General features: G+C 38.0%; 2 protein-coding genes across 8 annotated transcripts in view; one reads left to right on the top strand and one right to left on the bottom strand.

Annotated features, from left to right (window-relative positions):
* Positions 1-14726, bottom strand: part of ANKRD10 (ankyrin repeat domain 10) — a 39599-nt gene that overhangs the window by 10526 nt on the left and 14347 nt on the right. The window lies entirely within an intron of this gene.
* LOC128348793 (uncharacterized) overlaps positions 1-14726 on the top strand; it is an 85503-nt gene that overhangs the window by 60068 nt on the left and 10709 nt on the right. The gene's annotated exons all lie outside the window — the stretch shown is intronic.

Raw genomic sequence — 14726 nt, 5'->3', positions numbered from 1 at the left:
TACCACCATACATAATTAGTAGTAGTAAGTGAAGACCTCCTTTTAAATTTCTTTGATCATGAGGCATCTGAATGTAGGTGGGCATTGGCATATAGTTCGACAGAGCTCTCTTTCTTCCACATCTCTTTCCTTCCAGCAGGCTTGTACGCATTACGACACACCTTCAATGGCAGGCCTGTATCTAGTCCCTAGTTACTTGGTATGCTAGAAGGAAGAAAGGCAACTCCATTGAGTCATATGCCTATGCCTTCCCATGCATGTAGCTGTGCACACAGATGGTGGCCATTGTTGGGACATTAAGGAATGGGTAATAAAAATGTGGATAAGTAGGAAGACAGGACATACAGGGGGGAAAGTCAACATACAGGGAGAAACTGCAATGAAAGATGGCAACACCTATCAAGATTTGGGGGAAAGTTCTTATATAAAAACAGAACTGGTTGACTGTCTATGGGATCAATTTTTCATTTCAGTCCTTTGCCCTACATGCATCTTAAAACTGTAAAAGGCCCACAAATATAAAACAGTTAATGTCAATTAATCAAAACTCTGCTAAATCCAAAATGAGATGAATGCAAAACTACTATATACTGTTCTGGGCCCATAAAACAGAGCAGGATATAAAACAAATAAAGGCCTCTCTTTTATATCCAGATCTAGACTTCCACGTTTCCTACAAAGAAGATCTTATATCTGCAAGAAGGCTCAACATACTATCTGGGAATTTTGAGGAAGAGATAAGAACAGAAAAGAGAAGAGAAGAGAAGAGAAGAAATCCTCATATGCCCCCACTTTAAGAACCAGGGCAGCTTTTATTTCAAACCTAATAAAGATGGGGGGAGGACATCAAGCATTTAAAAAAAGGGGGGGGGGATACTACAATGTTAGACAGAATATTGAATAGTTCAGGCAACAGCTGAATATCCATATCATAGTGCTGATGGATCACTAGTTTATACTTTTGCATTATAAAATTAATGAACCGGAATATTAATTTAATAGCTCTGGAAACCAATTACAAAGGTATAACTCAGCCTTTAAAAAAACATCAGTATCTGCTTCCCATTCAGAGAAAGCATGTTTGAAAGGTGGCCCTGCAAAAAGATCCCTTGAAAGCAATTATTCTCATTTAAACCCAAGATATACCCAGAAGATTAGGTCCTTCAATAAGACTTGGTATGAAGATGTAGTTTACAGCACTACATAAAAATGGAACTAAGCTGAACTTTAAACTGCTACGGAGATGGTGCTTGAACAGAGTTCAGCCCTGCTGGATCAGGCCCAAGGCCTATCTAGTCCAGCTTCCCATCTCGCACAGTGTCCCACCAGATGTCTCTGGGAAGTCCACAAGCAAGAGGTGAGGGCATGCCCTCTATCCTGCAGTTGCTTAAAGTAGGACTGAAGTGACTTTTTAGTCAGAAAAATTGCTGAAAAGAATGTTTTATAGAGGATAAGCTGTATTAAAGTTTTGGTTTCTGTGTTCCACCTACCACATCAACAGCAGAACAAAAATGAATCTGCAAATACAATGAAGATGACTCATCAGTTGACTTCTGAGAGTGAACCCTGTGAAAAGGGTGTCTGGTAAATAGGCTGAATAGTGAGGCTACTGCAGATGAGCAGAGACTATCCCCTTAAGATTGATCCTGCTGACACCAACTTCACCTACTACAGAATGTACCACTGTGATCAGAAATTGCTTTGTGTGTTTTAGATGTTGAACTCATTTTCTTAGGGGAAGAAGTGGAAGAGCTCTTGAAGGTAAGACACCATGGGGCTGACTCTAGAGCTGAAGTCAGTAAGCACAGCAAGGTATCAATTGTGAAAAAAGTCATGATCTAAATGCTTCTGTATTGAGTTATTTGCATGTACATATACACTACATGTTGGGAGTTAAAAGCTTTATCTTCCAACCTTTAATAGTGATGCACACGTATACCTAAGGGTAACATTGAAAGTCAATTTCTTCCCATTAGCCTCATCCATTTTCCTCTTGTACAAAGTGTTTCCTCTTGTACAAAGTGTTGCTTTGTGTGAAGGGCACAAAGTGTACAAAGACGTGTGAAGGGCAGATTAAGATCACTGTCATGTGGTCTATATGATAACCCAAAGGAATCATCCACTTATAATGTCACATACTTTGAATGAAACATAGGTTACTTTATTTTTTAAAAAGTTATATTTAGAAATAATCCCCTAAAATTGGAGTGACTGCCACAGTATCTGCAGCTTAAAAGCTTTCTTCATTCATGCCATGAGACAATCTAAGAAAATAAGCCTCAGTTCTTAATGTAAATACTCCCATTTAGAAATACTCAAGCTTATATATTGTTAGTTTACAAATAAAAATAGATACTGTAATTAGGGTAAACAAAAGCATGCAAATCTATATATTCTATATCTGAATTCCTAGATTAGCATTAAAACCAATCACCGCAACAAATACCTCAACAGTATGCCTTGTGTGCAGAAAGGAAGCGATACTGAACATTCAATGCCACAACTGTAAGGTTTTCGGAGAAGCACCTGTGGCAGTTTCAGCAGTTTCTATATGGAATGCTCCCCCTTTCTAGGATTACTTGAAAAAATCAAGTCAATTCGAATTACGTAGCTGTAAAACATTGACATGTGTAGTTTTTATAGTTTCAGAATCTTCTCTTTGATTTAAAAAAAGGGCAATGGTGCATAAAACAGGAAACTTACATCATAAGGGATCACATATTTGCAGGCAACATTAAGATTAAAAGCTATATTAACATACATAAAGTGCTGTAGCACATAATTCATTATCATGAAGCCATCATCATGTGACCACCTTAACAATGAGACAGTGCGCCTGACTCAAGCACGGACTCTCAAGCACGGATTTTCATCCTGAAGCCCAATGTAATCCTGTCAGTTCTCTGAAATGTAAACATGATATGTACTAGAAACAAATTGTCAATTCATGGTTTCCGTTACTTTAAAATTTGGTAAATTTTTTCTAAAATGAATTGCTAACTACACCTACATGAAAAAGTAGTTAATACATGGGATTAAAGAATAAAACCATCTTGCCATAGTACTGTAGTGAGAAAGGTTTTTCCACAGGATCAGACACTACTACTGAGCAAAAATTTTATGACACTAAACTTAACGTTTTAACCCTTTGGCATCCAAAACAGAACACACAACAAAATGATCTTGAGATAATGGTTAACTGATACTTTGGGGGATCCTTTCTAGAAAGTTGCTGCAGAAATGTACTGCATACACACATTGATTTTTTGGTGCCACATTTTCATTTCATTGAGAAATCATCATATAGATATTTTAAGATCTCCAGTGTTCCTACTATTAAGTCTGCTTTGTTTTTCTTTGCCTCTATATTCTGCCTTAGTAGAGACTAACCACTATGACGAACTACTGCTATGATGAATCCTCCCCATCTTTTTCTCCTTTCTTCTAGAATGCTTTTGAACAACAAGGTATCCTTGTACAAAAGCCTGCAAGTTTCTTCCACTGTTATCTTAAAACTGAAACAGAATGCAGCCAGGTCCTCATCCCTTTGAAAATTGTTTTTTCTGAACATCCATATCAAGAGGAAGAATTAGGTGCGACTCAAAAGCACCAAGCAGTACGAGAAAACATTGGCTAGTTGTAATAAAGGTATTGATGTTCTGATCAAGTGCATTTTTTAATCTTTCCTAAACACTGTTCTCTCTAAAAGCATGGTTAGTATTCTCAGTCCTTTTGAGTCCAGTGCAAAAGGGAACAAGAGATGCAGAATTCTATTTTCCTAAGCCACATTCCTAATTAGTATAATTTAGATCAAGGAGCTGACATGCTCTCTTAAGTTTTCTGCATAAAAGAGAAGACTGCCTCTTAAGCCATCAGTATGTCAACCTGAATTTATTATTATTAATTTTGCAAGTACTGCATATTTAGCCTATAATAAACTAAACTATATGGTAGATTACATGTTCTAGAGTCAAGAAAAATCTTGGAAGTCTGCACTACAAAGAATTTTTTTCTTGTGGGTTTTGAAAGTACTCACAAGTACTGCAATAGGATGAAGAAACATCTAAAGAGAGGTACAGACCAGATACAAAGGAGGCAGGAACTAGTCACAAGTACCGGCCTTGTCAGGTGGTCTTCAAAATGTAGACAGCCACCACAGCGTTGCTGTTCAGTCCATTGTACCAGGAACATTTCCAAGCACCAACAAGCCATGTACAAAGACCAAAAGAGAACTGTAGAAGATGACCTTGCACATCTAATTTATTCTGTGTACAAAGACTACTGTGCATTTAGGACTCCAGGGGCTACCCTTCCGTTGAAAGTTCACAAAGTTTCAAAGGACTGAATTACAGATGCATGCTTTAGTCTGTAGTAGCTAAAGAGCAGCTTCTAGAAATGCCAGAACCAGGAAAGGCATATTTAATAGATTGTCTTCTTTAGTGTTCCCGTCTTCTATAGTGCTCCTAAATACTTCCAATACTGAACAGGAGAGTTTTCCAGTCAGCCAGTTGCTTGTACAATAAGTGTACAATAGTTACTCTTTTAAGAGTGCAAGAACCGTACTGGATCAGACCAGAGGTCCAACTAACTTAGCATTCCAATCTCCACAGTAACAAATATAAACAATCTCACTGGGCCATTCACTCGCTCTCAAAAAAAGCTACCTTATGTGGGGGGCGGGGAGAAAATCCACATGCACTGCCCAGAGTTCTTTGAAAGAAGCGGGATCTTCTTTCAAGGGACAACTTCAAGAGCTACCCTTCTTTCTTGCTGCCCCCAACCGAAACCAGAAGGAGAGGAGATAGCACACTAGCGGTGCTAGAATAGTACAGTGCAGGATAGCCCCTGAAATAGAAATTGATACACTGGCTTTCTAAACACCAACACTAGTTAAGTATTACTTCTTGACTAAAATTACAATCTGTTAAACAGATGGCCAAAAATGAGGTGCTGGATGAAAATTAAAATTCAGCTTCAGGTTTTAAGTAGACAAATAAAATTATATTTCAGCTAAATGGTCTTTGAGATTAAAGAGCACTTCAGTCACCAGAGACAAAAGATGGAAACTAATTGGATTAGCGAGACCTATTATTAAGTTGTTGTTGTTGTTGTTAATTCGATTTCTATACTGCCCTTCCAAAAATGGCTCAGGGCAGTTTACACAGAGAAACAACAAATAAATAAGATGAATCCCTGTCTCCAAAGGGCTCACAATCTAAAAAGAAACACAAGACAGACACCAGCAACAGTCACTGGAGGTACTGTGCTGGGGGTAGATAGGGCCAGTTACTCTCTGCCTGCTAAATAAAGAGAACCACAGTAAAACAGTACCACCCAAGCCCACCCTTCTCAGGTGATCCAGAAGGATACCGTGGTCGATGGTATCGAGAGCTGCCGAGAGATCCAAAAGGATCAGCAGAATCACACTCTCTCTGTTGACATTTCAAATTGGCTTTCAAGTCGGCTACGGAGTTGAGACTGTCATGTTCAGCCCGATGATCTCCAATTGGCTGTCAACAGAGGGAGTGTGACTCTGCTGATCCTTTTGGATCTCTTGGCGGTTTTCGATACCATCAACCATGGTATCCTTCTGGATCACCTGAGGAGGGTGGGATTGGGTGGCACTGTTTTACTGTGGTTCAGTTCCTACCTCTCTGGCAGATTCCATATAGTGTCACTTTGAGACTGTTGCTCTGCAAAGTGATAATTAAAGTGTGGAGTTCCTCAACGCTCCATACTGTCTCTAAGAAGATCTGGTGCAGGGTGTTATCAATATGCTGATGACACCCAGATCTATTTCTCCGTATTGACCTCATCAGGAAATGGCAGAAGTTTCCTAAATGCCTGCCTGGAGGTGGTAATGGGCTGGATGAGTGATAACAAACTGAAATTGAATAAAAATAAGACAGAGGTGCCGACTGTGAGAGGCCGGGACCTGAGAGATGGTTTAGATCTGCCTATTCTGGATGGAGTTACACACACCCTGAAAAATCAGGTATGTAGCTTAGGAGTGCTCCTGGATCCCAAACTCACTCTGGTTTCTCAGGTTGAGGCAGTGGCCAGGAGCTCTTTTTATCAGCTTCAGCTGGTACACTGGCTACATCCATTTCTCGAGGCAAAATGACCTTAAAACAGTGGTGCATATGCTGGTAACCTCCAGGCTTGACTACTATAATGCATTCTATGTGGGGCTGCCTTTGTACATAGTCTGGAAACTACAAATGGTACAGAATGCAGCAGCCAGACTGGTCTCTGGGACATCCCAAACATAACACTGATGTTAAAAGTACTACACTGGCTGTCGTTATGTTTCTGAGTGCAATACAAAGTGCTGATTATTACCTACAAAGCACTTAACAGCTTGGGTCCAGGGTACTTAAGAGAGCACCTTCTTTGTCATGAACCCTGTCACCTATTACGATTTTCTGGAGAAGTCCAGTTAGGGTTTCCACAGGCTCATTTGGTGGCAACTTAGGGCTGGGCCTTCTGTCTGGCTGCCCTGGGGCTTTGGAAAATGTTCTCTGCTGAAATAAGAGCATCTCCTTCTCTTGTTTGCTTTTAGGAAGACCCTCAAGACGCACCTGTTTTCACAGGCATTTAACTGAAATCAAATCAGTCAATTTTATACTGTTTTTATCAGATTTATTTTAATGTATTTTGTAAAATTAACTGTTTTTTACTCTGTTTTATATTGTTTGTATACCGCCTTGAGATGCATATATCAGGCAGTATAAAAATATAATTAAAATAAATTTCTGCTAAATGGTCTTTGAGATTAAAGAGCACTTCAGTCACTAGAGAGAAAAGATGAAAACTGATTATAGTCAACATATTTCAAGGGTATTCTGTCAAAGACCTGTACTATTTCTTTTCTAAAATATTTTCAGAGTTCTTTTACTATGGAACATGTGAAACTAAAGGAAAGCAACTATTTTTTAGTCAAATAAAATCTGCTGTAGTTTTAGACCAGGACTCACTTTTCAGAAGAAGAGATTCCTAAATGGATATTGTACATTATGTATAGAATAGAGATTCCTTTTATAAGAAGAGAAAGTGGCTTCAGAAGTTAATGTGATCTATAGGAGAAAAAAATGTTCTGATTGTTAAGCAATAATTTATACTTATACTGTTGGGATAGTTGCTTTACATGCTCACAAATAAAAATTATAGAGATACTATGTACCTACAAATAAATATGTTCTAACATGCAAGAATTGTATGTCTTGTTTATTTTTAGTGTTTTGTATTTGTAAATACTGCAAATAAAAATAATCTGGAGATGTTTAGGGGAACAAATCAATTAGAGGACTATTCAGTAAGACCAGCATGACAAAATGCTGGCCTAAACGGCTTAGTCTGAGGTATTTAAGAGAGCGCCTTCTTCATCATCCCCATCGCCTGTTAAGATCATTTGGGGAGGTCTGGATGCGGTTGCCCCAGCTTGGTTGATGGTGATTCGAGACCAGGCCTTTTCTACTTGCTCCGGGTCTCTGAAACGCGCTTCCTAATGAAATTAGAATTTCTCTTTCTTTCAGTGTTTTTAAGAAGGACCTAAAAACATACCTGTTTAGTTAGGCTTCTTAGTTTATAGTTTTAAAGCTTTGGTTTTAGTGTTTTTATTGTATTTGAAATTGTTTTAATTATGTTAATATTTTAATGATTTTATTATATTGTGAATCGACCAGGGACTTTTCTTGTATGTGGTGGTATATAAATGCACTAAATAAATAATAAAAATTGATATTCTAGCAGTAATTTAGTGATTAAGGTTAGCAAGGTAAGCTTGAGATAACTGTTGCAAAGTGCGAAAAAGAAAAAGAACTGACATTACTACTGACTGGAGTAAGAACAACCATACTAGTATTTAATCTGGCAAAACATGAAAAAAATTACAGTGAGAATTGGCTCTGTTCATCAATATTAATTAAAACCAAGGCAAAAAGAGAGGATCATTTCAGTCATAAAATTCTACTCACAGCAGGAGTGCAATTGGCAGAATAAAGAATGATTAGGATTATTTCAGTCATAAAATCCTACTCACAGCAGGAGTGCAATTGGCAGAATAAAGAATGATTAGCACAGGAGCTCCAGAAAATGTATATTAGAGTGTTTATATAACTAGTCTGCTTTCACCAAAACTATGTAAATTGGCTGCATATTATATTATTTTCTTCCCTACAAACCTATACATAAAAGTGAAATGCTGCAAAAGGAAAAGATCCTTTTGTAACAGAATTAATACCAAAAAAGTGCTAATATATTTTAAAAGTCTTGGCACTTTCACCATGGAGCAATGTATATTTTGTTCCATTTACTTCAGTAAGATTCCATGAGTGATGTATACTAATTATGCATTGCAACTGAGGGACAGAGAGCAAGAAAATGAATATGCTTCACTTTCTTTCAGACTGATTTAAACTGGTTCAATCTTGATGAAAATTAATGGAACCAAGTCAGATATGATTGTACACTGGGCTGTTTGTGTGAGCATTCCCTCAGGCAAGTTTAACTCTTGCAAGCTTATTCCATTACCTGTTTTCCTTTGGGGATCTTGACTCTATTTATGATCCCTGGTCTGCACTAAATTTCATTTCTAGAAAACTACTGAAGAAAAGTGAGAAGAATTCATTACTTCACTTATTACAAGTAAATAATGCACTCCTCTATCTTCTCTTTAGTAGCTTTCTAGAAGTGAAATTATGCAGCTCAGTAACAAATGAGCTCTTGTGAAACCAGCAAAGCTTCACTAATTTACCACTAGGCTCTCTGCACGAAATTTCCACTTCAATGAGACGTGTACTACTTTCAGCATCTCCAGAATATGCAGAAAAAATCACAAACTTGCATACTTAGCACAATTTGCACAGTTGCATGATTGTAATTGCAAGTGTTATATTTGGATACAGGTGCAAGTGACACTTTGACATACGGCAGGGACTATGGCTTGAAGTTAAGCTCTTTATGAATCCCTGTTCTGAAAAGACTCCCTCACGGCATTTGGGCAATAGTCAGTCCACTATGGAAACCTGTTAGGGGCTGTGGGACTGATGTGGCTGTGTAACTTTCCCTTTTCCGCACCATGTTACCCAACGGTTGAGCCCAATTATTCATTATGTCAGCACTACCTGCCTTGTGTCTGCCCACTTTAGTGCTTAACAGTACTGCGCTTGTTTCCCATTCTTCTCTACCACCATCTGCCTACCTAATAACGGCACAAGGTCAATCTGTTGAAGTGATGCTGTATTCCTTAGTCATGACACAATCTCAATGCTGATCTCCAGAGCTCAGGACTATACTTAGAGTCTAATCTAATCCCAAAAGATGCAGACTCTCTCCAAATAAAGATGGATGTGTCAATCCTGATCTGCAAATCAACACTGACCTGACACTAAATAGTGCTACCTTGTTCAAATTTAAAGTGCCTGTATAAAGTTAGAAGGATAAGTTGATCTTATACGATTCAGCTTTAAACTAAGACGGTACTAAAATAATTCAAGGAGTCATTTATGGCAGAAATGCTATGGAAGGAAGTGCTTCAAGTACACAACACTAAGGACGCGTATTTGTATACTGCTGTACAATGCTTTGCTGAAAGAAAAGAATGGCCTTTTTAAGTTTACTCAAGAAACTAAATAACTGCAGAACAAAAATGATCTTAACAGATTGAAGCAAGTATGATCCAAGAAATATAATTTCGCATGCGTGCGTGCACACGCACACAGAAGTTAGGTAAATTTGGAAAGGGCTTACTTTGAGGTTTGGCATGATATCTGAAAAGGCAAACCATAGTTACAACTATGATCTGCCTCCAGACAGAGAATGCTTATGCCAGGGGAATGAACTTATGAAGCCAACTGCTAAGAGAAAGGAAAACTAAAGTGGACAAGTAGCTCTAAAACTATTTGCTTGTCAGATGTTTGGAAGCTTGAGCAATAGTTTGGGTCCTAAATTAAGGTTAGCACAAACAGTGGTTTGGTGTGATGTCTGAATTGAGCCTATGAATTCTAACATCTCCAAATCTTTTCATAATACTATCTAGTATTAGAGAGATGTTGTTACAGCAACATCCAACAAATTAAATGTTCCTGATGTTATTCTGATTTTCAATAACAACATATCATCTTTGTACTTAAATATTCTTGGAATTCAACTTCTTTTCTTTTTCCAACATCACTTAGGGGCACTGTATGAAACCCGGTTTTCTGTAAAGGCTCTTGCAGAATGCTAAATTCTGAATCTTCCAATAGTGGCACCTACAATATTAGCATCATCCTGGTAAAAGAAACACTTTAAGCTCATTCCTAATTTTATCTACATTTCTAAATGTGGCAACTGTAAGTTAGTATTGTCCACCACAGAGGAAAACTGGTCTTTAGTCATACTGCCCCTGCCTCCATGATCCAACTCAAGACTACGGCATTTAAGCTGTGAAGTGGTCTATATTCATAGGAAGACAACCCAGGAAACCTGAAGATGTGATTAACAAGACATACAAGAACATGGACAGCAACTCTAGGAAAAGTAGCTTGAAGACTATGATTGTGCTTCCAAAATTTCCATTTGCATGAGATTGCAGCCTAAATATCTTTTTCTATTTACTTATTATATGCTTACTCATCTGCTGAAGTATTTTAGATAGAAATATAGGTTAAACTGTAGATTTTATACTTTATATTTAGTGTCATAAGATATGATAGAAACACAAAAGGAAAACATGGCACCAAAAACTGTACATGTGCTGGTACAAAGTTATATATGTACAACTCAAATTTGTTATTGTACAATCCTCATTTTTCATAACAACTCACTATTATGGATAATCCAAAAATATGTATCCACATTAAAAAGTGACACCTCAAACCTTTTACTGATATGAGGACATGGCTTCCCCTCTTCACGTGTCCATGAACACTGAACCACAGTTAATGGACAACCATGTTTATGACTGTTGGGCATACTGTGCAAAGAATATGCTCCAGCTAAAATGAGAAGGTAAATACCACAAACATATCAAAATATTTTTCACTAGGGTACATTTAACATTGCGTTCTATAAATATACACAGCTCAGAAATCCAACCAGCATTAGGGAAAGCAATACAGTATCTCAGTTTAAAATATGTTTAAGCCCCTTATTTCAGTGTTGACAGATCATTATTTTTAAAGGAATAAATTTAAAATTTCAAAAGGACGTTACCATGAGCTAAAAGTTTTCTATTTTCAATGCAACTGGTAAGAATTGTATTAGTATTACATAAAAGCAAGATGCCCATATTCTAAAACAAATATTTCAATTATAAAATGTCAATATGTATACTTATTGAACATTACAGGATTTCTTATCATTAGCAAGACAATGAATCTTTAGATATATGGTCTTTCAAGGAGCTTAGGGCAGCATACATGGGATTCTCCCATTTTATGTATACATGTTCCCAAAATTCCAATTTTATATTAACCCATCTGTATCATCTTAGTTACATGAAAAATCAATCTTGTTAATTTTTTAATTAAAAATTGTCAATAATATTTAGCATGTGGCTAAAATTAACCTCCACAGTAAGCCAAAGCCAAATTTAGTGGAGGGATTCAATGGAAATCATATGATGCTCAGATTCGTACATTATTTTATAAAAAGCTACTCTTAATCCCTTGACTGAAGGTTTTGTGATGGGAAAAACCCAAGGTAACACAAAAACTGTGGACTCAGCACTGTTAAAGTGCTCTTTATACTTGATAAAGCAAGCAATACAACCAATTCTGAGCGTCAGTTTTCAAAGTGTGGATACCTAAATTAAATACCAACTAGCACAATAGCTGCACACGCAAATTAAACTTCCTGTTGTTCAAAGCAATAGCCATTTAATAGAATACTTAATTTTATTCCTATTATGATAAAAAGACTGGTTTACTTGCAAGTAAGCCAATCTTTTAGTCATAATAGGCATAAAGTTAAACATTCGATTAAAATGGCTATTGCTTTGAACAGGAAGGTTTAAGTACTTTCAGACATATTAAGTTACGTGAATAATTCCAGATACGTTTCTCCTTGCAACACACATAGATGATGTAGTACCTGAAATGAGTAGCTGTAGCCTCGTTCAAATTATAATGGACAAACCTATCCTCCGACTTGCATATCTACAGTCCACACACCAGAGAAGATGGTAAAATCCTTCTGCTCTTGACCTACCTACAACTAATCTACTCTGTCCAAACTCTCAAGATATTGTGCTTTATTAAACCAGGATATCAAAATAAACCACGATCAAACAGATTTTTAAAAACCACAGCTCCCTAAGTTGCATATTATGGGGAACTATGGTTAGCTCAAAAGCAACGAGAAAAGCTTCTGATCTGCTCTGGCACATGAAACGGAGATGGAAGCAGGAGTGCATAAGCCTAAACTGTGGCTTAGATGATAATCTGATCCAGGTGCACATACGTCTGTTTCTTTTAGTGCAGAGATGATCTTCTTTTCCTCTCCCAAGAATCTAATTCAACAAGTGGACTATCTGGCTTTTATTTCTGTTTATCTTTTGAAGAGGCTGCTTGTACTGGAGAGAAGGGGGAAACACTAGAATTTTGATCCCAGGGATTTCAGACACCCTCTTTTACTGGACCGAGCCCTGTAGGTTCTGGATACTGTAAGGGAAACTGAATTCTTTATGTTCAGATACAAAGCCTGTCAGTTTCAGCAAGAAAAGAAAAAAGGAAGGATGTCTTTGCCTTTGACTATTAGGAACATGTGGAAGGTGCTAGCAGTGCAGCCTTCACATTCAAAGATGGTCATGCATTTTCTTTTTGGCTTCCATTAGCAGTTTTTAAATTGATGAGGCCGAAAAAAGACAAGGGAAAACATTGACCACTGCACTTTTAGGAAAATATGCCATTCATACAATCTTCCACATTTTACATATTCTGCACCTTTGATAGTCATATAGGAGAGTGTGTTGGAGGCCACAGGGTGTGGCACAGGGCTGTGAAGTAAAATTACAAACAGCCATTAGAATTTAGCCAATTCTAATTATATCCTTGGTCGCTGGAGAACCCAACCCAGCATTTTTCTATACATTTGATCTTTGCCAGTGCTCACCAGACATGAAGTCTGAAGATTCAGGCTTTATGTACAGCCCTTCACTGCCAAGCACAGACAATGAAATTTCTTCACCTTACAGAAATCAGGATTTCTACACTAAAGAAGAAATACTTAATAATTACTTGATACAGGATTGTGGATGCCCAATCTGCAAGTTATCACCATGCATATTGAACAAAATAATTAGTAAAGTGGATTATAATTGCTAGCACATCTGAGATGAACAGCAGTTTTACACATTACTTCAACGAAGCTTTCATGGAGATGTTCAAGATAGACACCATGAACTGCCTGGCCACAGATCAGTAATTACTCTACAAACTTCCTCAGAAACATGGCCATAACCATAATCACAAGAGTGACAGCAAACAAATGGACAGGCCTCAGCTGCTGAATGCAATCTACAGCTAAAGCTTGGTATAAATCAGTGGATTTGAACAGGACTCTCTCCCTAACCCAACTTTTGGATCTGAAGACTGTCAGTGGTTATTACAAAGTAGAGGTAGCAAAAACTCCATACATATTAATCAGTTATATATCTAGGGCTAACTGGGAACACGGACCAATGTCAAACTGGCACAATGCCCAGGTTATGAGTACACTGCCTGTGTCACATTATACCTACAGTAGTGTGCTTGTATGTAAGAAGCCATGCTTATAACACACTGCCACATAAACCATGCTCAAATCTCCATACAATTTCATACTATCCCACAATGCTGTACCTTAAGCTGCATTTCAGCCTGGGAAAGGGTTGTAGAACTCAGATCAGTGTGAGGGCCTTTTGTTTTTTTAAACTAACTTGGGAAAATTGCATCACTATGCAAATCAATATCACTGTAAATCATTGTTTTTCCATGTTACTCCCCTTCTTATCCCTTCTACCCCACCTATTGCCATCCTATTACCTATCCTATTTTCAGTTTCCCTACAAACAAGAGTCTCTGCAGCCCTTAAGCTACCCATTTTCTTTGTATCCCATAGGTCACCCTCCTTTCCCTCCATTTCCCCACTACACAAGTTTTGCTGCATGCAAAACTACTATTAGACAAAAAGAAGTCAGATAGGAGAAGAAGCCTGGGTACTGAGTCCAGCACAAATCTGTCTATTCATGTTACATAAACCCCAAGCTGCCAAGAAGGGGAAAAGGTCACCATTGCTGGCGGGCAGGGGTGGGGGGCTGGCATACACACACATACACACCAGGCAGCTTTTCTCAAGATGGTTAGTCTTCCCCACTCCAGAGATCCCTGAACTACTACCTCTTTCACCCTGTACTTCATTAGTGCACTCTCTCTCCTTGTCTTTCTTTCTTTTTGTGCTATGCTTCTGCCCCCATCCCTTTTACCTCTACTCCTCCTTGCTGAGTTCACAACAGCAACAGCACACAAGGCTTTTAGTTTCTCAGCAATTCACACAGAAAGAGTCTGAGATGCAAGGGAGCTATGTGGCATGGCTGGCTGCAATAGCCTGGAATTTGCCATGTACCTCTGAATCCATGGAAAGAAAAAGAAATGTGGACATAATAACAGAAGATTTCTCCCATCTCTATTCCAGCTTCAGATGGGCTTTGGAGGGCCTAAGATTCTCCCACAAGGAGGTGGGAAAGAGCTGCAAGTGTTGTGCAT

This window comes from Hemicordylus capensis, chromosome 3 (genome assembly GCF_027244095.1).
Source record: "Hemicordylus capensis ecotype Gifberg chromosome 3, rHemCap1.1.pri, whole genome shotgun sequence".
Taxonomy (NCBI): Eukaryota; Metazoa; Chordata; class Lepidosauria; order Squamata; family Cordylidae; genus Hemicordylus; species Hemicordylus capensis.
Note: the sequence above shows the minus strand (reverse complement) of the source record. Positions and strands in the feature narration are given on the sequence as shown.